Source organism: Schistocerca serialis, chromosome 2, assembly GCF_023864345.2.
Source record: "Schistocerca serialis cubense isolate TAMUIC-IGC-003099 chromosome 2, iqSchSeri2.2, whole genome shotgun sequence".
Taxonomy (NCBI): domain Eukaryota; kingdom Metazoa; phylum Arthropoda; class Insecta; order Orthoptera; family Acrididae; genus Schistocerca; species Schistocerca serialis.
In genome coordinates, this window is record NC_064639.1 from 1,124,549,300 (window position 1) to 1,124,573,990 (window position 24,691).

General features: G+C 49.5%; 26 non-coding genes across 26 annotated transcripts; 13 read left to right on the plus strand and 13 right to left on the minus strand.

Moving 5' to 3' along the window:
* Positions 1–227: 227 nt before the first annotated feature.
* Trnag-ccc (transfer RNA glycine (anticodon CCC)) lies at positions 228–300 on the minus strand. Its single transcript has one exon. It is a non-coding gene; the product is annotated as a tRNA-Gly (tRNA).
* A 685-nt stretch (positions 301–985) lies between these two features.
* On the plus strand, positions 986–1,069 carry Trnal-uaa (transfer RNA leucine (anticodon UAA)). Its single transcript has one exon. It is a non-coding gene; the product is annotated as a tRNA-Leu (tRNA).
* A 1,126-nt stretch (positions 1,070–2,195) lies between these two features.
* Trnag-ccc (transfer RNA glycine (anticodon CCC)) lies at positions 2,196–2,267 on the minus strand. Its single transcript has one exon. It is a non-coding gene; the product is annotated as a tRNA-Gly (tRNA).
* Positions 2,268–2,954: 687 nt separating this feature from the next.
* Trnal-uaa (transfer RNA leucine (anticodon UAA)) lies at positions 2,955–3,038 on the plus strand. The gene has a single exon. It is a non-coding gene; the product is annotated as a tRNA-Leu (tRNA).
* A 1,124-nt stretch (positions 3,039–4,162) lies between these two features.
* Trnag-ccc (transfer RNA glycine (anticodon CCC)) lies at positions 4,163–4,234 on the minus strand. Its single transcript has one exon. It is a non-coding gene; the product is annotated as a tRNA-Gly (tRNA).
* Positions 4,235–4,920: 686 nt separating this feature from the next.
* Positions 4,921–5,004, plus strand: Trnal-uaa (transfer RNA leucine (anticodon UAA)). The gene has a single exon. It is a non-coding gene; the product is annotated as a tRNA-Leu (tRNA).
* Positions 5,005–6,129: 1,125 nt separating this feature from the next.
* Positions 6,130–6,201, minus strand: Trnag-ccc (transfer RNA glycine (anticodon CCC)). The gene has a single exon. It is a non-coding gene; the product is annotated as a tRNA-Gly (tRNA).
* Positions 6,202–6,887: 686 nt separating this feature from the next.
* On the plus strand, positions 6,888–6,971 carry Trnal-uaa (transfer RNA leucine (anticodon UAA)). The gene has a single exon. It is a non-coding gene; the product is annotated as a tRNA-Leu (tRNA).
* A 1,125-nt stretch (positions 6,972–8,096) lies between these two features.
* Positions 8,097–8,168, minus strand: Trnag-ccc (transfer RNA glycine (anticodon CCC)). The gene has a single exon. It is a non-coding gene; the product is annotated as a tRNA-Gly (tRNA).
* A 686-nt stretch (positions 8,169–8,854) lies between these two features.
* On the plus strand, positions 8,855–8,938 carry Trnal-uaa (transfer RNA leucine (anticodon UAA)). The gene has a single exon. It is a non-coding gene; the product is annotated as a tRNA-Leu (tRNA).
* A 1,125-nt stretch (positions 8,939–10,063) lies between these two features.
* Positions 10,064–10,135, minus strand: Trnag-ccc (transfer RNA glycine (anticodon CCC)). Its single transcript has one exon. It is a non-coding gene; the product is annotated as a tRNA-Gly (tRNA).
* A 686-nt stretch (positions 10,136–10,821) lies between these two features.
* Trnal-uaa (transfer RNA leucine (anticodon UAA)) lies at positions 10,822–10,905 on the plus strand. Its single transcript has one exon. It is a non-coding gene; the product is annotated as a tRNA-Leu (tRNA).
* A 1,125-nt stretch (positions 10,906–12,030) lies between these two features.
* Trnag-ccc (transfer RNA glycine (anticodon CCC)) lies at positions 12,031–12,102 on the minus strand. The gene has a single exon. It is a non-coding gene; the product is annotated as a tRNA-Gly (tRNA).
* Positions 12,103–12,788: 686 nt separating this feature from the next.
* Trnal-uaa (transfer RNA leucine (anticodon UAA)) lies at positions 12,789–12,872 on the plus strand. The gene has a single exon. It is a non-coding gene; the product is annotated as a tRNA-Leu (tRNA).
* A 1,125-nt stretch (positions 12,873–13,997) lies between these two features.
* Trnag-ccc (transfer RNA glycine (anticodon CCC)) lies at positions 13,998–14,069 on the minus strand. The gene has a single exon. It is a non-coding gene; the product is annotated as a tRNA-Gly (tRNA).
* A 686-nt stretch (positions 14,070–14,755) lies between these two features.
* On the plus strand, positions 14,756–14,839 carry Trnal-uaa (transfer RNA leucine (anticodon UAA)). Its single transcript has one exon. It is a non-coding gene; the product is annotated as a tRNA-Leu (tRNA).
* A 1,125-nt stretch (positions 14,840–15,964) lies between these two features.
* Trnag-ccc (transfer RNA glycine (anticodon CCC)) lies at positions 15,965–16,036 on the minus strand. Its single transcript has one exon. It is a non-coding gene; the product is annotated as a tRNA-Gly (tRNA).
* A 686-nt stretch (positions 16,037–16,722) lies between these two features.
* Trnal-uaa (transfer RNA leucine (anticodon UAA)) lies at positions 16,723–16,806 on the plus strand. The gene has a single exon. It is a non-coding gene; the product is annotated as a tRNA-Leu (tRNA).
* A 1,125-nt stretch (positions 16,807–17,931) lies between these two features.
* On the minus strand, positions 17,932–18,003 carry Trnag-ccc (transfer RNA glycine (anticodon CCC)). The gene has a single exon. It is a non-coding gene; the product is annotated as a tRNA-Gly (tRNA).
* Positions 18,004–18,689: 686 nt separating this feature from the next.
* Positions 18,690–18,773, plus strand: Trnal-uaa (transfer RNA leucine (anticodon UAA)). The gene has a single exon. It is a non-coding gene; the product is annotated as a tRNA-Leu (tRNA).
* Positions 18,774–19,898: 1,125 nt separating this feature from the next.
* Positions 19,899–19,970, minus strand: Trnag-ccc (transfer RNA glycine (anticodon CCC)). Its single transcript has one exon. It is a non-coding gene; the product is annotated as a tRNA-Gly (tRNA).
* Positions 19,971–20,656: 686 nt separating this feature from the next.
* Positions 20,657–20,740, plus strand: Trnal-uaa (transfer RNA leucine (anticodon UAA)). The gene has a single exon. It is a non-coding gene; the product is annotated as a tRNA-Leu (tRNA).
* Positions 20,741–21,865: 1,125 nt separating this feature from the next.
* On the minus strand, positions 21,866–21,937 carry Trnag-ccc (transfer RNA glycine (anticodon CCC)). The gene has a single exon. It is a non-coding gene; the product is annotated as a tRNA-Gly (tRNA).
* A 686-nt stretch (positions 21,938–22,623) lies between these two features.
* On the plus strand, positions 22,624–22,707 carry Trnal-uaa (transfer RNA leucine (anticodon UAA)). The gene has a single exon. It is a non-coding gene; the product is annotated as a tRNA-Leu (tRNA).
* Positions 22,708–23,832: 1,125 nt separating this feature from the next.
* On the minus strand, positions 23,833–23,904 carry Trnag-ccc (transfer RNA glycine (anticodon CCC)). The gene has a single exon. It is a non-coding gene; the product is annotated as a tRNA-Gly (tRNA).
* Positions 23,905–24,590: 686 nt separating this feature from the next.
* Positions 24,591–24,674, plus strand: Trnal-uaa (transfer RNA leucine (anticodon UAA)). Its single transcript has one exon. It is a non-coding gene; the product is annotated as a tRNA-Leu (tRNA).
* The last annotated feature ends 17 nt before the right edge of the window (positions 24,675–24,691 follow it).

Consider the following 24,691-nt stretch of genomic DNA (forward strand, 5'->3'; position numbering starts at 1 on the left):
ATATATGCCCATTTCCAAGCGTCAGCTTTCGCGTCAGCCGAGCAAAGTCGAGACAAGTCGACACATGGAGACACACGATGCTGAGAAACGAAACCCGCAGACTAGCGCCATGGCAGCACGGACTGAGACGAGGGGCGAAGGAAAACTATTCGTACCGCGACAGTTCACAGTTTCGAAGATCGCGTTTCGTTACGTGGAATACCCGTAGAAGAAAAAGGTACGTTTTGTGCGGTGGCCGGGAATCGAACCCCGGATCAACTGCTTGGGAAGCAACCATGCTGACCGTTACACCACCACCGCGTTGTGCTGCGTCCCACCCACGCCCTCATGTGTCGGCTACCCTCCTGCCACCAGAGGCCGAAGGCGATGGCGCTGTAGGCGCTCAACGCCAGGGCGGAGGTGAGCACATCTGAACGCAGTGCGTAGGTGCTGCTAGGGCGATGTAGTGAAGCTAGAAGCAGAACTGACAGCCGTTGAAAAACTGCCCTTTAATTTACAGCAGGGCGATAAAACAAATATCTAATGTGACGTACTTACTGATGATCCAGAGACGATGCAGCATATGTGTGCCAATCCAGAAGTAGAAAGCGCCTAAGTATCACAATATTAAGTTGGTTAGTTTGATGCTCGCCTGGAGCATATCATTAGCTTCCCCTGAGGGCGAAATGCACAGCGTAGCCGTTGCTAGGTAACGGCCTTTTGTGTCGTTTTTTGTTTTCTCTGCGTCAATGTGAATATTGATAACTACAGTTCTGCTCGTTCCACTCAAGACAGATGGCGACGGAAAACAATGGTTTAAGGCACCATGTTTAAGCTGTGGTTCCCGAAAGGGAGGTTTGTGGTGCAACCTCACATCTGACAACTCGTTTTAAATACTCTAAAACCAACGTAATTCCTTCACACAAGGAAGAAAACACGCTAATTTCGCCGTCAGGCTCTGGAGATATTCCTTGAAAGGACGGTAGTAGAGACTTTGCGCTCACACGTCAGATTGGCCGAGCGGTCTAAGGCGCCAGATTTAAGCTCTGGTTCCCTAAGGCGAGCGTGGGTTCGAACCCCACATCTGACAATGCATTTTAGATATTCCAAAACTACCAATTTCATACATGCGGGAAAACAAGTAAATTACGCGGGAACAGGTTCCACAGATACTACTAGAGACGGCAGTGACTATGGTGCTTGCCTTGCAAGTCTGATTGTCTGGCGGTCAGAAAGAATGGAAAGCTGCTAGGAGACATGGCTTTCGCCACGAGGCCAGGATTCGATTCCCGGTAGCCGAACATACTTTTGCTTGCTGTGTCTTGGTTATTCTCACAGCATTTACGATATCTTTGTGTTGTGGTTTTTGGGGTCCAAGCATCAGGCGAGCAAACGTGAAGGAAAGCAGATATGTGTTTAAATGAGTGTCAGGGCAGTAATAAAGGTGGATGAGACGGTGGATCGGGTATTGGACTGCAGACGTGCCACATTGCGTAGCTCGATAGCTGAGTAAGTTAGAGCGTCGTGCTGTGAACACAAAGGCCACGTATTCGACCGCACCAAGTGCCGTTTCATTTTTCTCCCCTAAAAGACAATGCTTCCTCCAGCGTGACACTGCCAGGTAAATAACAAGCGATCTTCACAAGAAGTAAGATGTTTACACGTTGCGCGATACTGTCGCCAATGGCCATACCGCGCGTAGTGCAGCGGTTCTCGTATGTTCACCGGCGTTAAGATTCGTTGGCTGTGGTTAGTACTTGGATGCGTGCTCGGCTGGGAACTCGATGTGCTGTTCGCTTCTTTCATTTTGCATTTTTCCTTCGGTTTCGCTGTTGCTTAGCGATAATGATGCGGTCCCGCACGCTGGCGCCACTCTTACCTCTCGGTACACTAAGGGGCGAATCTGTGGCCACAATAAAATGAAAGATTCTGTCGTGTGTTTGTCGATTTTTGATCTCTCCCAGTCGTTTCTCGCACCTGCCCTCTACATATATGCCCATTTCCAAGCGTCAGCTTTCGCGTCAGCCGAGCAAAGTCGAGACAAGTCGACACATGGAGACACACGATGCTGAGAAACGAAACCCGCAGACTAGCGCCATGGCAGCACGGACTGAGACGAGGGGCGAAGGAAAACTATTCGTACCGCGACAGTTCACAGTTTCGAAGATCGCGTTTCGTTACGTGGAATACCCGTAGAAGAAAAAAGGTACGTTTTGTGCGGTGGCCGGGAATCGAACCCGGATCAACTGCTTGGGAAGCAACCATGCTGACCGTTACACCACCACCGCGTTGTGCTGCGTCCCACCCACGCCCTCATGTGTCGGCTACCCTCCTGCCACCAGAGGCCGAAGGCGATGGCGCTGTAGGCGCTCAACGCCAGGGCGGAGGTGAGCACATCTGAACGCAGTGCGTAGGTGCTGCTAGGGCGATGTAGTGAAGCTAGAAGCAGAACTGACAGCCGTTGAAAAAACTGCCCTTTAATTTACAGCAGGGCGATAAAACAAATATCTAATGTGACGTACTTACTGATGATCCAGAGACGATGCAGCATATGTGTGCCAATCCAGAAGTAGAAAGCGCCTAAGTATCACAATATTAAGTTGGTTAGTTTGATGCTCGCCTGGAGCATATCATTAGCTTCCCCTGAGGGCGAAATGCACAGCGTAGCCGTTGCTAGGTAACGGCCTTTTGTGTCGTTTTTTGTTTTCTCTGCGTCAATGTGAATATTGATAACTACAGTTCTGCTCGTTCCACTCAAGACAGATGGCGACGGAAAACAATGGTTTAAGGCACCATGTTTAAGCTGTGGTTCCCGAAAGGGAGGTTTGTGGTGCAACCTCACATCTGACAACTCGTTTTAAATACTCTAAAACCAACGTAATTCCTTCACACAAGGAAAGAAAACACGCTAATTTCGCCGTCAGGCTCTGGAGATATTCCTTGAAAGGACGGTAGTAGAGACTTTGCGCTCACACGTCAGATTGGCCGAGCGGTCTAAGGCGCCAGATTTAAGCTCTGGTTCCCTAAGGCGAGCGTGGGTTCGAACCCCACATCTGACAATGCATTTTAGATATTCCAAAACTACCAATTTCATACATGCGGGAAAACAAGTAAATACGCGGGAACAGGTTCCACAGATACTACTAGAGACGGCAGTGACTATGGTGCTTGCCTTGCAAGTCTGATTGTCTGGCGGTCAGAAAGAATGGAAAGCTGCTAGGAGACATGGCTTTCGCCACGAGGCCAGGATTCGATTCCCGGTAGCCGAACATACTTTTGCTTGCTGTGTCTTGGTTATTCTCACAGCATTTACGATATCTTTGTGTTGTGGTTTTTGGGGTCCAAGCATCAGGCGAGCAAACGTGAAGGAAAGCAGATATGTGTTTAAATGAGTGTCAGGGCAGTAATAAAGGTGGATGAGACGGTGGATCGGGTATTGGACTGCAGACGTGCCACATTGCGTAGCTCGATAGCTGAGTAAGTTAGAGCGTCGTGCTGTGAACACAAAGGCCACGTATTCGACCGCACCAAGTGCCGTTTCATTTTTCTCCCCTAAAAGACAATGCTTCCTCCAGCGTGACACTGCCAGGTAAATAACAAGCGATCTTCACAAGAAGTAAGATGTTTACACGTTGCGCGATACTGTCGCCAATGGCCATACCGCGCGTAGTGCAGCGGTTCTCGTATGTTCACCGGCGTTAAGATTCGTTGGCTGTGGTTAGTACTTGGATGCGTGCTCGGCTGGGAACTCGATGTGCTGTTCGCTTCTTTCATTTTGCATTTTTCCTTCGGTTTCGCTGTTGCTTAGCGATAATGATGCGGTCCCGCACGCTGGCGCCACTCTTACCTCTCGGTACACTAAGGGGCGAATCTGTGGCCACAATAAAATGAAAGATTCTGTCGTGTGTTTGTCGATTTTTGATCTCTCCCAGTCGTTTCTCGCACCTGCCCTCTACATATATGCCCATTTCCAAGCGTCAGCTTTCGCGTCAGCCGAGCAAAGTCGAGACAAGTCGACACATGGAGACACACGATGCTGAGAAACGAAACCCGCAGACTAGCGCCATGGCAGCACGGACTGAGACGAGGGGCGAAGGAAAACTATTCGTACCGCGACAGTTCACAGTTTCGAAGATCGCGTTTCGTTACGTGGAATACCCGTAGAAGAAAAAGGTACGTTTTGTGCGGTGGCCGGGAATCGAACCCGGATCAACTGCTTGGGAAGCAACCATGCTGACCGTTACACCACCACCGCGTTGTGCTGCGTCCCACCCACGCCCTCATGTGTCGGCTACCCTCCTGCCACCAGAGGCCGAAGGCGATGGCGCTGTAGGCGCTCAACGCCAGGGCGGAGGTGAGCACATCTGAACGCAGTGCGTAGGTGCTGCTAGGGCGATGTAGTGAAGCTAGAAGCAGAACTGACAGCCGTTGAAAAACTGCCCTTTAATTTACAGCAGGGCGATAAAACAAATATCTAATGTGACGTACTTACTGATGATCCAGAGACGATGCAGCATATGTGTGCCAATCCAGAAGTAGAAAGCGCCTAAGTATCACAATATTAAGTTGGTTAGTTTGATGCTCGCCTGGAGCATATCATTAGCTTCCCCTGAGGGCGAAATGCACAGCGTAGCCGTTGCTAGGTAACGGCCTTTTGTGTCGTTTTTTGTTTTCTCTGCGTCAATGTGAATATTGATAACTACAGTTCTGCTCGTTCCACTCAAGACAGATGGCGACGGAAAACAATGGTTTAAGGCACCATGTTTAAGCTGTGGTTCCCGAAAGGGAGGTTTGTGGTGCAACCTCACATCTGACAACTCGTTTTAAATACTCTAAAACCAACGTAATTCCTTCACACAAGGAAAGAAAACACGCTAATTTCGCCGTCAGGCTCTGGAGATATTCCTTGAAAGGACGGTAGTAGAGACTTTGCGCTCACACGTCAGATTGGCCGAGCGGTCTAAGGCGCCAGATTTAAGCTCTGGTTCCCTAAGGCGAGCGTGGGTTCGAACCCCACATCTGACAATGCATTTTAGATATTCCAAAACTACCAATTTCATACATGCGGGAAAACAAGTAAATTACGCGGGAACAGGTTCCACAGATACTACTAGAGACGGCAGTGACTATGGTGCTTGCCTTGCAAGTCTGATTGTCTGGCGGTCAGAAAGAATGGAAAGCTGCTAGGAGACATGGCTTTCGCCACGAGGCCAGGATTCGATTCCCGGTAGCCGAACATACTTTTGCTTGCTGTGTCTTGGTTATTCTCACAGCATTTACGATATCTTTGTGTTGTGGTTTTTGGGGTCCAAGCATCAGGCGAGCAAACGTGAAGGAAAGCAGATATGTGTTTAAATGAGTGTCAGGGCAGTAATAAAGGTGGATGAGACGGTGGATCGGGTATTGGACTGCAGACGTGCCACATTGCGTAGCTCGATAGCTGAGTAAGTTAGAGCGTCGTGCTGTGAACACAAAGGCCACGTATTCGACCGCACCAAGTGCCGTTTCATTTTTCTCCCCTAAAAGACAATGCTTCCTCCAGCGTGACACTGCCAGGTAAATAACAAGCGATCTTCACAAGAAGTAAGATGTTTACACGTTGCGCGATACTGTCGCCAATGGCCATACCGCGCGTAGTGCAGCGGTTCTCGTATGTTCACCGGCGTTAAGATTCGTTGGCTGTGGTTAGTACTTGGATGCGTGCTCGGCTGGGAACTCGATGTGCTGTTCGCTTCTTTCATTTTGCATTTTTCCTTCGGTTTCGCTGTTGCTTAGCGATAATGATGCGGTCCCGCACGCTGGCGCCACTCTTACCTCTCGGTACACTAAGGGGCGAATCTGTGGCCACAATAAAATGAAAGATTCTGTCGTGTGTTTGTCGATTTTTGATCTCTCCCAGTCGTTTCTCGCACCTGCCCTCTACATATATGCCCATTTCCAAGCGTCAGCTTTCGCGTCAGCCGAGCAAAGTCGAGACAAGTCGACACATGGAGACACACGATGCTGAGAAACGAAACCCGCAGACTAGCGCCATGGCAGCACGGACTGAGACGAGGGGCGAAGGAAAACTATTCGTACCGCGACAGTTCACAGTTTCGAAGATCGCGTTTCGTTACGTGGAATACCCGTAGAAGAAAAAGGTACGTTTTGTGCGGTGGCCGGGAATCGAACCCGGATCAACTGCTTGGGAAGCAACCATGCTGACCGTTACACCACCACCGCGTTGTGCTGCGTCCCACCCACGCCCTCATGTGTCGGCTACCCTCCTGCCACCAGAGGCCGAAGGCGATGGCGCTGTAGGCGCTCAACGCCAGGGCGGAGGTGAGCACATCTGAACGCAGTGCGTAGGTGCTGCTAGGGCGATGTAGTGAAGCTAGAAGCAGAACTGACAGCCGTTGAAAAACTGCCCTTTAATTTACAGCAGGGCGATAAAACAAATATCTAATGTGACGTACTTACTGATGATCCAGAGACGATGCAGCATATGTGTGCCAATCCAGAAGTAGAAAGCGCCTAAGTATCACAATATTAAGTTGGTTAGTTTGATGCTCGCCTGGAGCATATCATTAGCTTCCCCTGAGGGCGAAATGCACAGCGTAGCCGTTGCTAGGTAACGGCCTTTTGTGTCGTTTTTTGTTTTCTCTGCGTCAATGTGAATATTGATAACTACAGTTCTGCTCGTTCCACTCAAGACAGATGGCGACGGAAAACAATGGTTTAAGGCACCATGTTTAAGCTGTGGTTCCCGAAAGGGAGGTTTGTGGTGCAACCTCACATCTGACAACTCGTTTTAAATACTCTAAAACCAACGTAATTCCTTCACACAAGGAAAGAAAACACGCTAATTTCGCCGTCAGGCTCTGGAGATATTCCTTGAAAGGACGGTAGTAGAGACTTTGCGCTCACACGTCAGATTGGCCGAGCGGTCTAAGGCGCCAGATTTAAGCTCTGGTTCCCTAAGGCGAGCGTGGGTTCGAACCCCACATCTGACAATGCATTTTAGATATTCCAAAACTACCAATTTCATACATGCGGGAAAACAAGTAAATTACGCGGGAACAGGTTCCACAGATACTACTAGAGACGGCAGTGACTATGGTGCTTGCCTTGCAAGTCTGATTGTCTGGCGGTCAGAAAGAATGGAAAGCTGCTAGGAGACATGGCTTTCGCCACGAGGCCAGGATTCGATTCCCGGTAGCCGAACATACTTTTGCTTGCTGTGTCTTGGTTATTCTCACAGCATTTACGATATCTTTGTGTTGTGGTTTTTGGGGTCCAAGCATCAGGCGAGCAAACGTGAAGGAAAGCAGATATGTGTTTAAATGAGTGTCAGGGCAGTAATAAAGGTGGATGAGACGGTGGATCGGGTATTGGACTGCAGACGTGCCACATTGCGTAGCTCGATAGCTGAGTAAGTTAGAGCGTCGTGCTGTGAACACAAAGGCCACGTATTCGACCGCACCAAGTGCCGTTTCATTTTTCTCCCCTAAAAGACAATGCTTCCTCCAGCGTGACACTGCCAGGTAAATAACAAGCGATCTTCACAAGAAGTAAGATGTTTACACGTTGCGCGATACTGTCGCCAATGGCCATACCGCGCGTAGTGCAGCGGTTCTCGTATGTTCACCGGCGTTAAGATTCGTTGGCTGTGGTTAGTACTTGGATGCGTGCTCGGCTGGGAACTCGATGTGCTGTTCGCTTCTTTCATTTTGCATTTTTCCTTCGGTTTCGCTGTTGCTTAGCGATAATGATGCGGTCCCGCACGCTGGCGCCACTCTTACCTCTCGGTACACTAAGGGGCGAATCTGTGGCCACAATAAAATGAAAGATTCTGTCGTGTGTTTGTCGATTTTTGATCTCTCCCAGTCGTTTCTCGCACCTGCCCTCTACATATATGCCCATTTCCAAGCGTCAGCTTTCGCGTCAGCCGAGCAAAGTCGAGACAAGTCGACACATGGAGACACACGATGCTGAGAAACGAAACCCGCAGACTAGCGCCATGGCAGCACGGACTGAGACGAGGGGCGAAGGAAAACTATTCGTACCGCGACAGTTCACAGTTTCGAAGATCGCGTTTCGTTACGTGGAATACCCGTAGAAGAAAAAGGTACGTTTTGTGCGGTGGCCGGGAATCGAACCCGGATCAACTGCTTGGGAAGCAACCATGCTGACCGTTACACCACCACCGCGTTGTGCTGCGTCCCACCCACGCCCTCATGTGTCGGCTACCCTCCTGCCACCAGAGGCCGAAGGCGATGGCGCTGTAGGCGCTCAACGCCAGGGCGGAGGTGAGCACATCTGAACGCAGTGCGTAGGTGCTGCTAGGGCGATGTAGTGAAGCTAGAAGCAGAACTGACAGCCGTTGAAAAACTGCCCTTTAATTTACAGCAGGGCGATAAAACAAATATCTAATGTGACGTACTTACTGATGATCCAGAGACGATGCAGCATATGTGTGCCAATCCAGAAGTAGAAAGCGCCTAAGTATCACAATATTAAGTTGGTTAGTTTGATGCTCGCCTGGAGCATATCATTAGCTTCCCCTGAGGGCGAAATGCACAGCGTAGCCGTTGCTAGGTAACGGCCTTTTGTGTCGTTTTTTGTTTTCTCTGCGTCAATGTGAATATTGATAACTACAGTTCTGCTCGTTCCACTCAAGACAGATGGCGACGGAAAACAATGGTTTAAGGCACCATGTTTAAGCTGTGGTTCCCGAAAGGGAGGTTTGTGGTGCAACCTCACATCTGACAACTCGTTTTAAATACTCTAAAACCAACGTAATTCCTTCACACAAGGAAAGAAAACACGCTAATTTCGCCGTCAGGCTCTGGAGATATTCCTTGAAAGGACGGTAGTAGAGACTTTGCGCTCACACGTCAGATTGGCCGAGCGGTCTAAGGCGCCAGATTTAAGCTCTGGTTCCCTAAGGCGAGCGTGGGTTCGAACCCCACATCTGACAATGCATTTTAGATATTCCAAAACTACCAATTTCATACATGCGGGAAAACAAGTAAATTACGCGGGAACAGGTTCCACAGATACTACTAGAGACGGCAGTGACTATGGTGCTTGCCTTGCAAGTCTGATTGTCTGGCGGTCAGAAAGAATGGAAAGCTGCTAGGAGACATGGCTTTCGCCACGAGGCCAGGATTCGATTCCCGGTAGCCGAACATACTTTTGCTTGCTGTGTCTTGGTTATTCTCACAGCATTTACGATATCTTTGTGTTGTGGTTTTTGGGGTCCAAGCATCAGGCGAGCAAACGTGAAGGAAAGCAGATATGTGTTTAAATGAGTGTCAGGGCAGTAATAAAGGTGGATGAGACGGTGGATCGGGTATTGGACTGCAGACGTGCCACATTGCGTAGCTCGATAGCTGAGTAAGTTAGAGCGTCGTGCTGTGAACACAAAGGCCACGTATTCGACCGCACCAAGTGCCGTTTCATTTTTCTCCCCTAAAAGACAATGCTTCCTCCAGCGTGACACTGCCAGGTAAATAACAAGCGATCTTCACAAGAAGTAAGATGTTTACACGTTGCGCGATACTGTCGCCAATGGCCATACCGCGCGTAGTGCAGCGGTTCTCGTATGTTCACCGGCGTTAAGATTCGTTGGCTGTGGTTAGTACTTGGATGCGTGCTCGGCTGGGAACTCGATGTGCTGTTCGCTTCTTTCATTTTGCATTTTTCCTTCGGTTTCGCTGTTGCTTAGCGATAATGATGCGGTCCCGCACGCTGGCGCCACTCTTACCTCTCGGTACACTAAGGGGCGAATCTGTGGCCACAATAAAATGAAAGATTCTGTCGTGTGTTTGTCGATTTTTGATCTCTCCCAGTCGTTTCTCGCACCTGCCCTCTACATATATGCCCATTTCCAAGCGTCAGCTTTCGCGTCAGCCGAGCAAAGTCGAGACAAGTCGACACATGGAGACACACGATGCTGAGAAACGAAACCCGCAGACTAGCGCCATGGCAGCACGGACTGAGACGAGGGGCGAAGGAAAACTATTCGTACCGCGACAGTTCACAGTTTCGAAGATCGCGTTTCGTTACGTGGAATACCCGTAGAAGAAAAAGGTACGTTTTGTGCGGTGGCCGGGAATCGAACCCGGATCAACTGCTTGGGAAGCAACCATGCTGACCGTTACACCACCACCGCGTTGTGCTGCGTCCCACCCACGCCCTCATGTGTCGGCTACCCTCCTGCCACCAGAGGCCGAAGGCGATGGCGCTGTAGGCGCTCAACGCCAGGGCGGAGGTGAGCACATCTGAACGCAGTGCGTAGGTGCTGCTAGGGCGATGTAGTGAAGCTAGAAGCAGAACTGACAGCCGTTGAAAAACTGCCCTTTAATTTACAGCAGGGCGATAAAACAAATATCTAATGTGACGTACTTACTGATGATCCAGAGACGATGCAGCATATGTGTGCCAATCCAGAAGTAGAAAGCGCCTAAGTATCACAATATTAAGTTGGTTAGTTTGATGCTCGCCTGGAGCATATCATTAGCTTCCCCTGAGGGCGAAATGCACAGCGTAGCCGTTGCTAGGTAACGGCCTTTTGTGTCGTTTTTTGTTTTCTCTGCGTCAATGTGAATATTGATAACTACAGTTCTGCTCGTTCCACTCAAGACAGATGGCGACGGAAAACAATGGTTTAAGGCACCATGTTTAAGCTGTGGTTCCCGAAAGGGAGGTTTGTGGTGCAACCTCACATCTGACAACTCGTTTTAAATACTCTAAAACCAACGTAATTCCTTCACACAAGGAAAGAAAACACGCTAATTTCGCCGTCAGGCTCTGGAGATATTCCTTGAAAGGACGGTAGTAGAGACTTTGCGCTCACACGTCAGATTGGCCGAGCGGTCTAAGGCGCCAGATTTAAGCTCTGGTTCCCTAAGGCGAGCGTGGGTTCGAACCCCACATCTGACAATGCATTTTAGATATTCCAAAACTACCAATTTCATACATGCGGGAAAACAAGTAAATTACGCGGGAACAGGTTCCACAGATACTACTAGAGACGGCAGTGACTATGGTGCTTGCCTTGCAAGTCTGATTGTCTGGCGGTCAGAAAGAATGGAAAGCTGCTAGGAGACATGGCTTTCGCCACGAGGCCAGGATTCGATTCCCGGTAGCCGAACATACTTTTGCTTGCTGTGTCTTGGTTATTCTCACAGCATTTACGATATCTTTGTGTTGTGGTTTTTGGGGTCCAAGCATCAGGCGAGCAAACGTGAAGGAAAGCAGATATGTGTTTAAATGAGTGTCAGGGCAGTAATAAAGGTGGATGAGACGGTGGATCGGGTATTGGACTGCAGACGTGCCACATTGCGTAGCTCGATAGCTGAGTAAGTTAGAGCGTCGTGCTGTGAACACAAAGGCCACGTATTCGACCGCACCAAGTGCCGTTTCATTTTTCTCCCCTAAAAGACAATGCTTCCTCCAGCGTGACACTGCCAGGTAAATAACAAGCGATCTTCACAAGAAGTAAGATGTTTACACGTTGCGCGATACTGTCGCCAATGGCCATACCGCGCGTAGTGCAGCGGTTCTCGTATGTTCACCGGCGTTAAGATTCGTTGGCTGTGGTTAGTACTTGGATGCGTGCTCGGCTGGGAACTCGATGTGCTGTTCGCTTCTTTCATTTTGCATTTTTCCTTCGGTTTCGCTGTTGCTTAGCGATAATGATGCGGTCCCGCACGCTGGCGCCACTCTTACCTCTCGGTACACTAAGGGGCGAATCTGTGGCCACAATAAAATGAAAGATTCTGTCGTGTGTTTGTCGATTTTTGATCTCTCCCAGTCGTTTCTCGCACCTGCCCTCTACATATATGCCCATTTCCAAGCGTCAGCTTTCGCGTCAGCCGAGCAAAGTCGAGACAAGTCGACACATGGAGACACACGATGCTGAGAAACGAAACCCGCAGACTAGCGCCATGGCAGCACGGACTGAGACGAGGGGCGAAGGAAAACTATTCGTACCGCGACAGTTCACAGTTTCGAAGATCGCGTTTCGTTACGTGGAATACCCGTAGAAGAAAAAGGTACGTTTTGTGCGGTGGCCGGGAATCGAACCCGGATCAACTGCTTGGGAAGCAACCATGCTGACCGTTACACCACCACCGCGTTGTGCTGCGTCCCACCCACGCCCTCATGTGTCGGCTACCCTCCTGCCACCAGAGGCCGAAGGCGATGGCGCTGTAGGCGCTCAACGCCAGGGCGGAGGTGAGCACATCTGAACGCAGTGCGTAGGTGCTGCTAGGGCGATGTAGTGAAGCTAGAAGCAGAACTGACAGCCGTTGAAAAACTGCCCTTTAATTTACAGCAGGGCGATAAAACAAATATCTAATGTGACGTACTTACTGATGATCCAGAGACGATGCAGCATATGTGTGCCAATCCAGAAGTAGAAAGCGCCTAAGTATCACAATATTAAGTTGGTTAGTTTGATGCTCGCCTGGAGCATATCATTAGCTTCCCCTGAGGGCGAAATGCACAGCGTAGCCGTTGCTAGGTAACGGCCTTTTGTGTCGTTTTTTGTTTTCTCTGCGTCAATGTGAATATTGATAACTACAGTTCTGCTCGTTCCACTCAAGACAGATGGCGACGGAAAACAATGGTTTAAGGCACCATGTTTAAGCTGTGGTTCCCGAAAGGGAGGTTTGTGGTGCAACCTCACATCTGACAACTCGTTTTAAATACTCTAAAACCAACGTAATTCCTTCACACAAGGAAAGAAAACACGCTAATTTCGCCGTCAGGCTCTGGAGATATTCCTTGAAAGGACGGTAGTAGAGACTTTGCGCTCACACGTCAGATTGGCCGAGCGGTCTAAGGCGCCAGATTTAAGCTCTGGTTCCCTAAGGCGAGCGTGGGTTCGAACCCCACATCTGACAATGCATTTTAGATATTCCAAAACTACCAATTTCATACATGCGGGAAAACAAGTAAATTACGCGGGAACAGGTTCCACAGATACTACTAGAGACGGCAGTGACTATGGTGCTTGCCTTGCAAGTCTGATTGTCTGGCGGTCAGAAAGAATGGAAAGCTGCTAGGAGACATGGCTTTCGCCACGAGGCCAGGATTCGATTCCCGGTAGCCGAACATACTTTTGCTTGCTGTGTCTTGGTTATTCTCACAGCATTTACGATATCTTTGTGTTGTGGTTTTTGGGGTCCAAGCATCAGGCGAGCAAACGTGAAGGAAAGCAGATATGTGTTTAAATGAGTGTCAGGGCAGTAATAAAGGTGGATGAGACGGTGGATCGGGTATTGGACTGCAGACGTGCCACATTGCGTAGCTCGATAGCTGAGTAAGTTAGAGCGTCGTGCTGTGAACACAAAGGCCACGTATTCGACCGCACCAAGTGCCGTTTCATTTTTCTCCCCTAAAAGACAATGCTTCCTCCAGCGTGACACTGCCAGGTAAATAACAAGCGATCTTCACAAGAAGTAAGATGTTTACACGTTGCGCGATACTGTCGCCAATGGCCATACCGCGCGTAGTGCAGCGGTTCTCGTATGTTCACCGGCGTTAAGATTCGTTGGCTGTGGTTAGTACTTGGATGCGTGCTCGGCTGGGAACTCGATGTGCTGTTCGCTTCTTTCATTTTGCATTTTTCCTTCGGTTTCGCTGTTGCTTAGCGATAATGATGCGGTCCCGCACGCTGGCGCCACTCTTACCTCTCGGTACACTAAGGGGCGAATCTGTGGCCACAATAAAATGAAAGATTCTGTCGTGTGTTTGTCGATTTTTGATCTCTCCCAGTCGTTTCTCGCACCTGCCCTCTACATATATGCCCATTTCCAAGCGTCAGCTTTCGCGTCAGCCGAGCAAAGTCGAGACAAGTCGACACATGGAGACACACGATGCTGAGAAACGAAACCCGCAGACTAGCGCCATGGCAGCACGGACTGAGACGAGGGGCGAAGGAAAACTATTCGTACCGCGACAGTTCACAGTTTCGAAGATCGCGTTTCGTTACGTGGAATACCCGTAGAAGAAAAAGGTACGTTTTGTGCGGTGGCCGGGAATCGAACCCGGATCAACTGCTTGGGAAGCAACCATGCTGACCGTTACACCACCACCGCGTTGTGCTGCGTCCCACCCACGCCCTCATGTGTCGGCTACCCTCCTGCCACCAGAGGCCGAAGGCGATGGCGCTGTAGGCGCTCAACGCCAGGGCGGAGGTGAGCACATCTGAACGCAGTGCGTAGGTGCTGCTAGGGCGATGTAGTGAAGCTAGAAGCAGAACTGACAGCCGTTGAAAAACTGCCCTTTAATTTACAGCAGGGCGATAAAACAAATATCTAATGTGACGTACTTACTGATGATCCAGAGACGATGCAGCATATGTGTGCCAATCCAGAAGTAGAAAGCGCCTAAGTATCACAATATTAAGTTGGTTAGTTTGATGCTCGCCTGGAGCATATCATTAGCTTCCCCTGAGGGCGAAATGCACAGCGTAGCCGTTGCTAGGTAACGGCCTTTTGTGTCGTTTTTTGTTTTCTCTGCGTCAATGTGAATATTGATAACTACAGTTCTGCTCGTTCCACTCAAGACAGATGGCGACGGAAAACAATGGTTTAAGGCACCATGTTTAAGCTGTGGTTCCCGAAAGGGAGGTTTGTGGTGCAACCTCACATCTGACAACTCGTTTTAAATACTCTAAAACCAACGTAATTCCTTCACACAAGGAAAGAAAACACGCTAATTTCGCCGTCAGGCTCTGGAGATATTCCTTGAAAGGACGGTAGTAGAGACTTTGCGCTCACACGTCAGATTGGCCGAGCGGTCTAAGGCGCCAGATTTAAGCTCTGGTTCCCTAAGGCGAGCGTGGGTTCGAACCCCACATCTGACAATGCATTTTAGATATTCCAAAACTACCAATTTCATACATGCGGGAAAACAAGTAAATTACGCGGGAACAGGTTCCACAGATACTACTAGAGACGGCAGTGACTATGGTGCTTGCCTTGCAAGTCTGATTGTCTGGCGGTCAGAAAGAATGGAAAGCTGCTAGGAGACATGGCTTTCGCCACGAGGCCAGGATTCGATTCCCGGTAGCCGAACATACTTTTGCTTGCTGTGTCTTGGTTATTCTCACAGCATTTACGATATCTTTGTGTTGTGGTTTTTGGGGTCCAAGCATCAGGCGAGCAAACGTGAAGGAAAGCAGATATGTGTTTAAATGAGTGTCAGGGCAGTAATAAAGGTGGATGAGACGGTGGATCGGGTATTGGACTGCAGACGTGCCACATTGCGTAGCTCGATAGCTGAGTAAGTTAGAGCGTCGTGCTGTGAACACAAAGGCCACGTATTCGACCGCACCAAGTGCCGTTTCATTTTTCTCCCCTAAAAGACAATGCTTCCTCCAGCGTGACACTGCCAGGTAAATAACAAGCGATCTTCACAAGAAGTAAGATGTTTACACGTTGCGCGATACTGTCGCCAATGGCCATACCGCGCGTAGTGCAGCGGTTCTCGTATGTTCACCGGCGTTAAGATTCGTTGGCTGTGGTTAGTACTTGGATGCGTGCTCGGCTGGGAACTCGATGTGCTGTTCGCTTCTTTCATTTTGCATTTTTCCTTCGGTTTCGCTGTTGCTTAGCGATAATGATGCGGTCCCGCACGCTGGCGCCACTCTTACCTCTCGGTACACTAAGGGGCGAATCTGTGGCCACAATAAAATGAAAGATTCTGTCGTGTGTTTGTCGATTTTTGATCTCTCCCAGTCGTTTCTCGCACCTGCCCTCTACATATATGCCCATTTCCAAGCGTCAGCTTTCGCGTCAGCCGAGCAAAGTCGAGACAAGTCGACACATGGAGACACACGATGCTGAGAAACGAAACCCGCAGACTAGCGCCATGGCAGCACGGACTGAGACGAGGGGCGAAGGAAAACTATTCGTACCGCGACAGTTCACAGTTTCGAAGATCGCGTTTCGTTACGTGGAATACCCGTAGAAGAAAAAGGTACGTTTTGTGCGGTGGCCGGGAATCGAACCCGGATCAACTGCTTGGGAAGCAACCATGCTGACCGTTACACCACCACCGCGTTGTGCTGCGTCCCACCCACGCCCTCATGTGTCGGCTACCCTCCTGCCACCAGAGGCCGAAGGCGATGGCGCTGTAGGCGCTCAACGCCAGGGCGGAGGTGAGCACATCTGAACGCAGTGCGTAGGTGCTGCTAGGGCGATGTAGTGAAGCTAGAAGCAGAACTGACAGCCGTTGAAAAACTGCCCTTTAATTTACAGCAGGGCGATAAAACAAATATCTAATGTGACGTACTTACTGATGATCCAGAGACGATGCAGCATATGTGTGCCAATCCAGAAGTAGAAAGCGCCTAAGTATCACAATATTAAGTTGGTTAGTTTGATGCTCGCCTGGAGCATATCATTAGCTTCCCCTGAGGGCGAAATGCACAGCGTAGCCGTTGCTAGGTAACGGCCTTTTGTGTCGTTTTTTGTTTTCTCTGCGTCAATGTGAATATTGATAACTACAGTTCTGCTCGTTCCACTCAAGACAGATGGCGACGGAAAACAATGGTTTAAGGCACCATGTTTAAGCTGTGGTTCCCGAAAGGGAGGTTTGTGGTGCAACCTCACATCTGACAACTCGTTTTAAATACTCTAAAACCAACGTAATTCCTTCACACAAGGAAAGAAAACACGCTAATTTCGCCGTCAGGCTCTGGAGATATTCCTTGAAAGGACGGTAGTAGAGACTTTGCGCTCACACGTCAGATTGGCCGAGCGGTCTAAGGCGCCAGATTTAAGCTCTGGTTCCCTAAGGCGAGCGTGGGTTCGAACCCCACATCTGACAATGCATTTTAGATATTCCAAAACTACCAATTTCATACATGCGGGAAAACAAGTAAATTACGCGGGAACAGGTTCCACAGATACTACTAGAGACGGCAGTGACTATGGTGCTTGCCTTGCAAGTCTGATTGTCTGGCGGTCAGAAAGAATGGAAAGCTGCTAGGAGACATGGCTTTCGCCACGAGGCCAGGATTCGATTCCCGGTAGCCGAACATACTTTTGCTTGCTGTGTCTTGGTTATTCTCACAGCATTTACGATATCTTTGTGTTGTGGTTTTTGGGGTCCAAGCATCAGGCGAGCAAACGTGAAGGAAAGCAGATATGTGTTTAAATGAGTGTCAGGGCAGTAATAAAGGTGGATGAGACGGTGGATCGGGTATTGGACTGCAGACGTGCCACATTGCGTAGCTCGATAGCTGAGTAAGTTAGAGCGTCGTGCTGTGAACACAAAGGCCACGTATTCGACCGCACCAAGTGCCGTTTCATTTTTCTCCCCTAAAAGACAATGCTTCCTCCAGCGTGACACTGCCAGGTAAATAACAAGCGATCTTCACAAGAAGTAAGATGTTTACACGTTGCGCGATACTGTCGCCAATGGCCATACCGCGCGTAGTGCAGCGGTTCTCGTATGTTCACCGGCGTTAAGATTCGTTGGCTGTGGTTAGTACTTGGATGCGTGCTCGGCTGGGAACTCGATGTGCTGTTCGCTTCTTTCATTTTGCATTTTTCCTTCGGTTTCGCTGTTGCTTAGCGATAATGATGCGGTCCCGCACGCTGGCGCCACTCTTACCTCTCGGTACACTAAGGGGCGAATCTGTGGCCACAATAAAATGAAAGATTCTGTCGTGTGTTTGTCGATTTTTGATCTCTCCCAGTCGTTTCTCGCACCTGCCCTCTACATATATGCCCATTTCCAAGCGTCAGCTTTCGCGTCAGCCGAGCAAAGTCGAGACAAGTCGACACATGGAGACACACGATGCTGAGAAACGAAACCCGCAGACTAGCGCCATGGCAGCACGGACTGAGACGAGGGGCGAAGGAAAACTATTCGTACCGCGACAGTTCACAGTTTCGAAGATCGCGTTTCGTTACGTGGAATACCCGTAGAAGAAAAAGGTACGTTTTGTGCGGTGGCCGGGAATCGAACCCGGATCAACTGCTTGGGAAGCAACCATGCTGACCGTTACACCACCACCGCGTTGTGCTGCGTCCCACCCACGCCCTCATGTGTCGGCTACCCTCCTGCCACCAGAGGCCGAAGGCGATGGCGCTGTAGGCGCTCAACGCCAGGGCGGAGGTGAGCACATCTGAACGCAGTGCGTAGGTGCTGCTAGGGCGATGTAGTGAAGCTAGAAGCAGAACTGACAGCCGTTGAAAAACTGCCCTTTAATTTACAGCAGGGCGATAAAACAAATATCTAATGTGACGTACTTACTGATGATCCAGAGACGATGCAGCATATGTGTGCCAATCCAGAAGTAGAAAGCGCCTAAGTATCACAATATTAAGTTGGTTAGTTTGATGCTCGCCTGGAGCATATCATTAGCTTCCCCTGAGGGCGAAATGCACAGCGTAGCCGTTGCTAGGTAACGGCCTTTTGTGTCGTTTTTTGTTTTCTCTGCGTCAATGTGAATATTGATAACTACAGTTCTGCTCGTTCCACTCAAGACAGATGGCGACGGAAAACAATGGTTTAAGGCACCATGTTTAAGCTGTGGTTCCCGAAAGGGAGGTTTGTGGTGCAACCTCACATCTGACTACTCGTTTTAAATACTCTAAAACCAACGTAATTCCTTCACACAAGGAAAGAAAACACGCTAATTTCGCCGTCAGGCTCTGGAGATATTCCTTGAAAGGACGGTAGTAGAGACTTTGCGCTCACACGTCAGATTGGCCGAGCGGTCTAAGGCGCCAGATTTAAGCTCTGGTTCCCTAAGGCGAGCGTGGGTTCGAACCCCACATCTGACAATGCATTTTAGATATTCCAAAACTACCAATTTCATACATGCGGGAAAACAAGTAAATTACGCGGGAACAGGTTCCACAGATACTACTAGAGACGGCAGTGACTATGGTGCTTGCCTTGCAAGTCTGATTGTCTGGCGGTCAGAAAGAATGGAAAGCTGCTAGGAGACATGGCTTTCGCCACGAGGCCAGGATTCGATTCCCGGTAGCCGAACATACTTTTGCTTGCTGTGTCTTGGTTATTCTCACAGCATTTACGATATCTTTGTGTTGTGGTTTTTGGGGTCCAAGCATCAGGCGAGCAAACGTGAAGGAAAGCAGATATGTGTTTAAATGAGTGTCAGGGCAGTAATAAAGGTGGATGAGACGGTGGATCGGGTATTGGACTGCAGACGTGCCACATTGCGTAGCTCGATAGCTGAGTAAGTTAGAGCGTCGTGCTGTGAACACAAAGGCCACGTATTCGACCGCACCAAGTGCCGTTTCATTTTTCTCCCCTAAAAGACAATGCTTCCTCCAGCGTGACACTGCCAGGTAAATAACAAGCGATCTTCACAAGAAGTAAGATGTTTACACGTTGCGCGATACTGTCGCCAATGGCCATACCGCGCGTAGTGCAGCGGTTCTCGTATGTTCACCGGCGTTAAGATTCGTTGGCTGTGGTTAGTACTTGGATGCGTGCTCGGCTGGGAACTCGATGTGCTGTTCGCTTCTTTCATTTTGCATTTTTCCTTCGGTTTCGCTGTTGCTTAGCGATAATGATGCGGTCCCGCACGCTGGCGCCACTCTTACCTCTCGGTACACTAAGGGGCGAATCTGTGGCCACAATAAAATGAAAGATTCTGTCGTGTGTTTGTCGATTTTTGATCTCTCCCAGTCGTTTCTCGCACCTGCCCTCTACATATATGCCCATTTCCAAGCGTCAGCTTTCGCGTCAGCCGAGCAAAGTCGAGACAAGTCGACACATGGAGACACACGATGCTGAGAAACGAAACCCGCAGACTAGCGCCATGGCAGCACGGACTGAGACGAGGGGCGAAGGAAAACTATTCGTACCGCGACAGTTCACAGTTTCGAAGATCGCGTTTCGTTACGTGGAATACCCGTAGAAGAAAAAGGTACGTTTTGTGCGGTGGCCGGGAATCGAACCCGGATCAACTGCTTGGGAAGCAACCATGCTGACCGTTACACCACCACCGCGTTGTGCTGCGTCCCACCCACGCCCTCATGTGTCGGCTACCCTCCTGCCACCAGAGGCCGAAGGCGATGGCGCTGTAGGCGCTCAACGCCAGGGCGGAGGTGAGCACATCTGAACGCAGTGCGTAGGTGCTGCTAGGGCGATGTAGTGAAGCTAGAAGCAGAACTGACAGCCGTTGAAAAACTGCCCTTTAATTTACAGCAGGGCGATAAAACAAATATCTAATGTGACGTACTTACTGATGATCCAGAGACGATGCAGCATATGTGTGCCAATCCAGAAGTAGAAAGCGCCTAAGTATCACAATATTAAGTTGGTTAGTTTGATGCTCGCCTGGAGCATATCATTAGCTTCCCCTGAGGGCGAAATGCACAGCGTAGCCGTTGCTAGGTAACGGCCTTTTGTGTCGTTTTTTGTTTTCTCTGCGTCAATGTGAATATTGATAACTACAGTTCTGCTCGTTCCACTCAAGACAGATGGCGACGGAAAACAATGGTTTAAGGCACCATGTTTAAGCTGTGGTTCCCGAAAGGGAGGTTTGTGGTGCAACCTCACATCTGACAACTCGTTTTAAATACTCTAAAACCAACGTAATTCCTTCACACAAGGAAAGAAAACACGCTAATTTCGCCGTCAGGCTCTGGAGATATTCCTTGAAAGGACGGTAGTAGAGACTTTGCGCTCACACGTCAGATTGGCCGAGCGGTCTAAGGCGCCAGATTTAAGCTCTGGTTCCCTAAGGCGAGCGTGGGTTCGAACCCCACATCTGACAATGCATTTTAGATATTCCAAAACTACCAATTTCATACATGCGGGAAAACAAGTAAATTACGCGGGAACAGGTTCCACAGATACTACTAGAGACGGCAGTGACTATGGTGCTTGCCTTGCAAGTCTGATTGTCTGGCGGTCAGAAAGAATGGAAAGCTGCTAGGAGACATGGCTTTCGCCACGAGGCCAGGATTCGATTCCCGGTAGCCGAACATACTTTTGCTTGCTGTGTCTTGGTTATTCTCACAGCATTTACGATATCTTTGTGTTGTGGTTTTTGGGGTCCAAGCATCAGGCGAGCAAACGTGAAGGAAAGCAGATATGTGTTTAAATGAGTGTCAGGGCAGTAATAAAGGTGGATGAGACGGTGGATCGGGTATTGGACTGCAGACGTGCCACATTGCGTAGCTCGATAGCTGAGTAAGTTAGAGCGTCGTGCTGTGAACACAAAGGCCACGTATTCGACCGCACCAAGTGCCGTTTCATTTTTCTCCCCTAAAAGACAATGCTTCCTCCAGCGTGACACTGCCAGGTAAATAACAAGCGATCTTCACAAGAAGTAAGATGTTTACACGTTGCGCGATACTGTCGCCAATGGCCATACCGCGCGTAGTGCAGCGGTTCTCGTATGTTCACCGGCGTTAAGATTCGTTGGCTGTGGTTAGTACTTGGATGCGTGCTCGGCTGGGAACTCGATGTGCTGTTCGCTTCTTTCATTTTGCATTTTTCCTTCGGTTTCGCTGTTGCTTAGCGATAATGATGCGGTCCCGCACGCTGGCGCCACTCTTACCTCTCGGTACACTAAGGGGCGAATCTGTGGCCACAATAAAATGAAAGATTCTGTCGTGTGTTTGTCGATTTTTGATCTCTCCCAGTCGTTTCTCGCACCTGCCCTCTACATATATGCCCATTTCCAAGCGTCAGCTTTCGCGTCAGCCGAGCAAAGTCGAGACAAGTCGACACATGGAGACACACGATGCTGAGAAACGAAACCCGCAGACTAGCGCCATGGCAGCACGGACTGAGACGAGGGGCGAAGGAAAACTATTCGTACCGCGACAGTTCACAGTTTCGAAGATCGCGTTTCGTTACGTGGAATACCCGTAGAAGAAAAAGGTACGTTTTGTGCGGTGGCCGGGAATCGAACCCGGATCAACTGCTTGGGAAGCAACCATGCTGACCGTTACACCACCACCGCGTTGTGCTGCGTCCCACCCACGCCCTCATGTGTCGGCTACCCTCCTGCCACCAGAGGCCGAAGGCGATGGCGCTGTAGGCGCTCAACGCCAGGGCGGAGGTGAGCACATCTGAACGCAGTGCGTAGGTGCTGCTAGGGCGATGTAGTGAAGCTAGAAGCAGAACTGACAGCCGTTGAAAAACTGCCCTTTAATTTACAGCAGGGCGATAAAACAAATATCTAATGTGACGTACTTACTGATGATCCAGAGACGATGCAGCATATGTGTGCCAATCCAGAAGTAGAAAGCGCCTAAGTATCACAATATTAAGTTGGTTAGTTTGATGCTCGCCTGGAGCATATCATTAGCTTCCCCTGAGGGCGAAATGCACAGCGTAGCCGTTGCTAGGTAACGGCCTTTTGTGTCGTTTTTTGTTTTCTCTGCGTCAATGTGAATATTGATAACTACAGTTCTGCTCGTTCCACTCAAGACAGATGGCGACGGAAAACAATGGTTTAAGGCACCATGTTTAAGCTGTGGTTCCCGAAAGGGAGGTTTGTGGTGCAACCTCACATCTGACAACTCGTTTTAAATACTCTAAAACCAACGTAATTCCTTCACACAAGGAAAGAAAACACGCTAATTTCGCCGTCAGGCTCTGGAGATATTCCTTGAAAGGACGGTAGTAGAGACTTTGCGCTCACACGTCAGATTGGCCGAGCGGTCTAAGGCGCCAGATTTAAGCTCTGGTTCCCTAAGGCGAGCGTGGGTTCGAACCCCACATCTGACAATGCATTTTAGATATTCCAAAACTACCAATTTCATACATGCGGGAAAACAAGTAAATTACGCGGGAACAGGTTCCACAGATACTACTAGAGACGGCAGTGACTATGGTGCTTGCCTTGCAAGTCTGATTGTCTGGCGGTCAGAAAGAATGGAAAGCTGCTAGGAGACATGGCTTTCGCCACGAGGCCAGGATTCGATTCCCGGTAGCCGAACATACTTTTGCTTGCTGTGTCTTGGTTATTCTCACAGCATTTACGATATCTTTGTGTTGTGGTTTTTGGGGTCCAAGCATCAGGCGAGCAAACGTGAAGGAAAGCAGATATGTGTTTAAATGAGTGTCAGGGCAGTAATAAAGGTGGATGAGACGGTGGATCGGGTATTGGACTGCAGACGTGCCACATTGCGTAGCTCGATAGCTGAGTAAGTTAGAGCGTCGTGCTGTGAACACAAAGGCCACGTATTCGACCGCACCAAGTGCCGTTTCATTTTTCTCCCCTAAAAGACAATGCTTCCTCCAGCGTGACACTGCCAGGTAAATAACAAGCGATCTTCACAAGAAGTAAGATGTTTACACGTTGCGCGATACTGTCGCCAATGGCCATACCGCGCGTAGTGCAGCGGTTCTCGTATGTTCACCGGCGTTAAGATTCGTTGGCTGTGGTTAGTACTTGGATGCGTGCTCGGCTGGGAACTCGATGTGCTGTTCGCTTCTTTCATTTTGCATTTTTCCTTCGGTTTCGCTGTTGCTTAGCGATAATGATGCGGTCCCGCACGCTGGCGCCACTCTTACCTCTCGGTACACTAAGGGGCGAATCTGTGGCCACAATAAAATGAAAGATTCTGTCGTGTGTTTGTCGATTTTTGATCTCTCCCAGTCGTTTCTCGCACCTGCCCTCTACATATATGCCCATTTCCAAGCGTCAGCTTTCGCGTCAGCCGAGCAAAGTCGAGACAAGTCGACACATGGAGACACACGATGCTGAGAAACGAAACCCGCAGACTAGCGCCATGGCAGCACGGACTGAGACGAGGGGCGAAGGAAAACTATTCGTACCGCGACAGTTCACAGTTTCGAAGATCGCGTTTCGTTACGTGGAATACCCGTAGAAGAAAAAGGTACGTTTTGTGCGGTGGCCGGGAATCGAACCCGGATCAACTGCTTGGGAAGCAACCATGCTGACCGTTACACCACCACCGCGTTGTGCTGCGTCCCACCCACGCCCTCATGTGTCGGCTACCCTCCTGCCACCAGAGGCCGAAGGCGATGGCGCTGTAGGCGCTCAACGCCAGGGCGGAGGTGAGCACATCTGAACGCAGTGCGTAGGTGCTGCTAGGGCGATGTAGTGAAGCTAGAAGCAGAACTGACAGCCGTTGAAAAACTGCCCTTTAATTTACAGCAGGGCGATAAAACAAATATCTAATGTGACGTACTTACTGATGATCCAGAGACGATGCAGCATATGTGTGCCAATCCAGAAGTAGAAAGCGCCTAAGTATCACAATATTAAGTTGGTTAGTTTGATGCTCGCCTGGAGCATATCATTAGCTTCCCCTGAGGGCGAAATGCACAGCGTAGCCGTTGCTAGGTAACGGCCTTTTGTGTCGTTTTTTGTTTTCTCTGCGTCAATGTGAATATTGATAACTACAGTTCTGCTCGTTCCACTCAAGACAGATGGCGACGGAAAACAATGGTTTAAGGCACCATGTTTAAGCTGTGGTTCCCGAAAGGGAGGTTTGTGGTGCAACCTCACATCTGACAACTCGTTTTAAATACTCTAAAACCAACGTAATTCCTTCACACAAGGAAAGAAAACACGCTAATTTCGCCGTCAGGCTCTGGAGATATTCCTTGAAAGGACGGTAGTAGAGACTTTGCGCTCACACGTCAGATTGGCCGAGCGGTCTAAGGCGCCAGATTTAAGCTCTGGTTCCCTAAGGCGAGCGTGGGTTCGAACCCCACATCTGACAATGCATTTTAGATATTC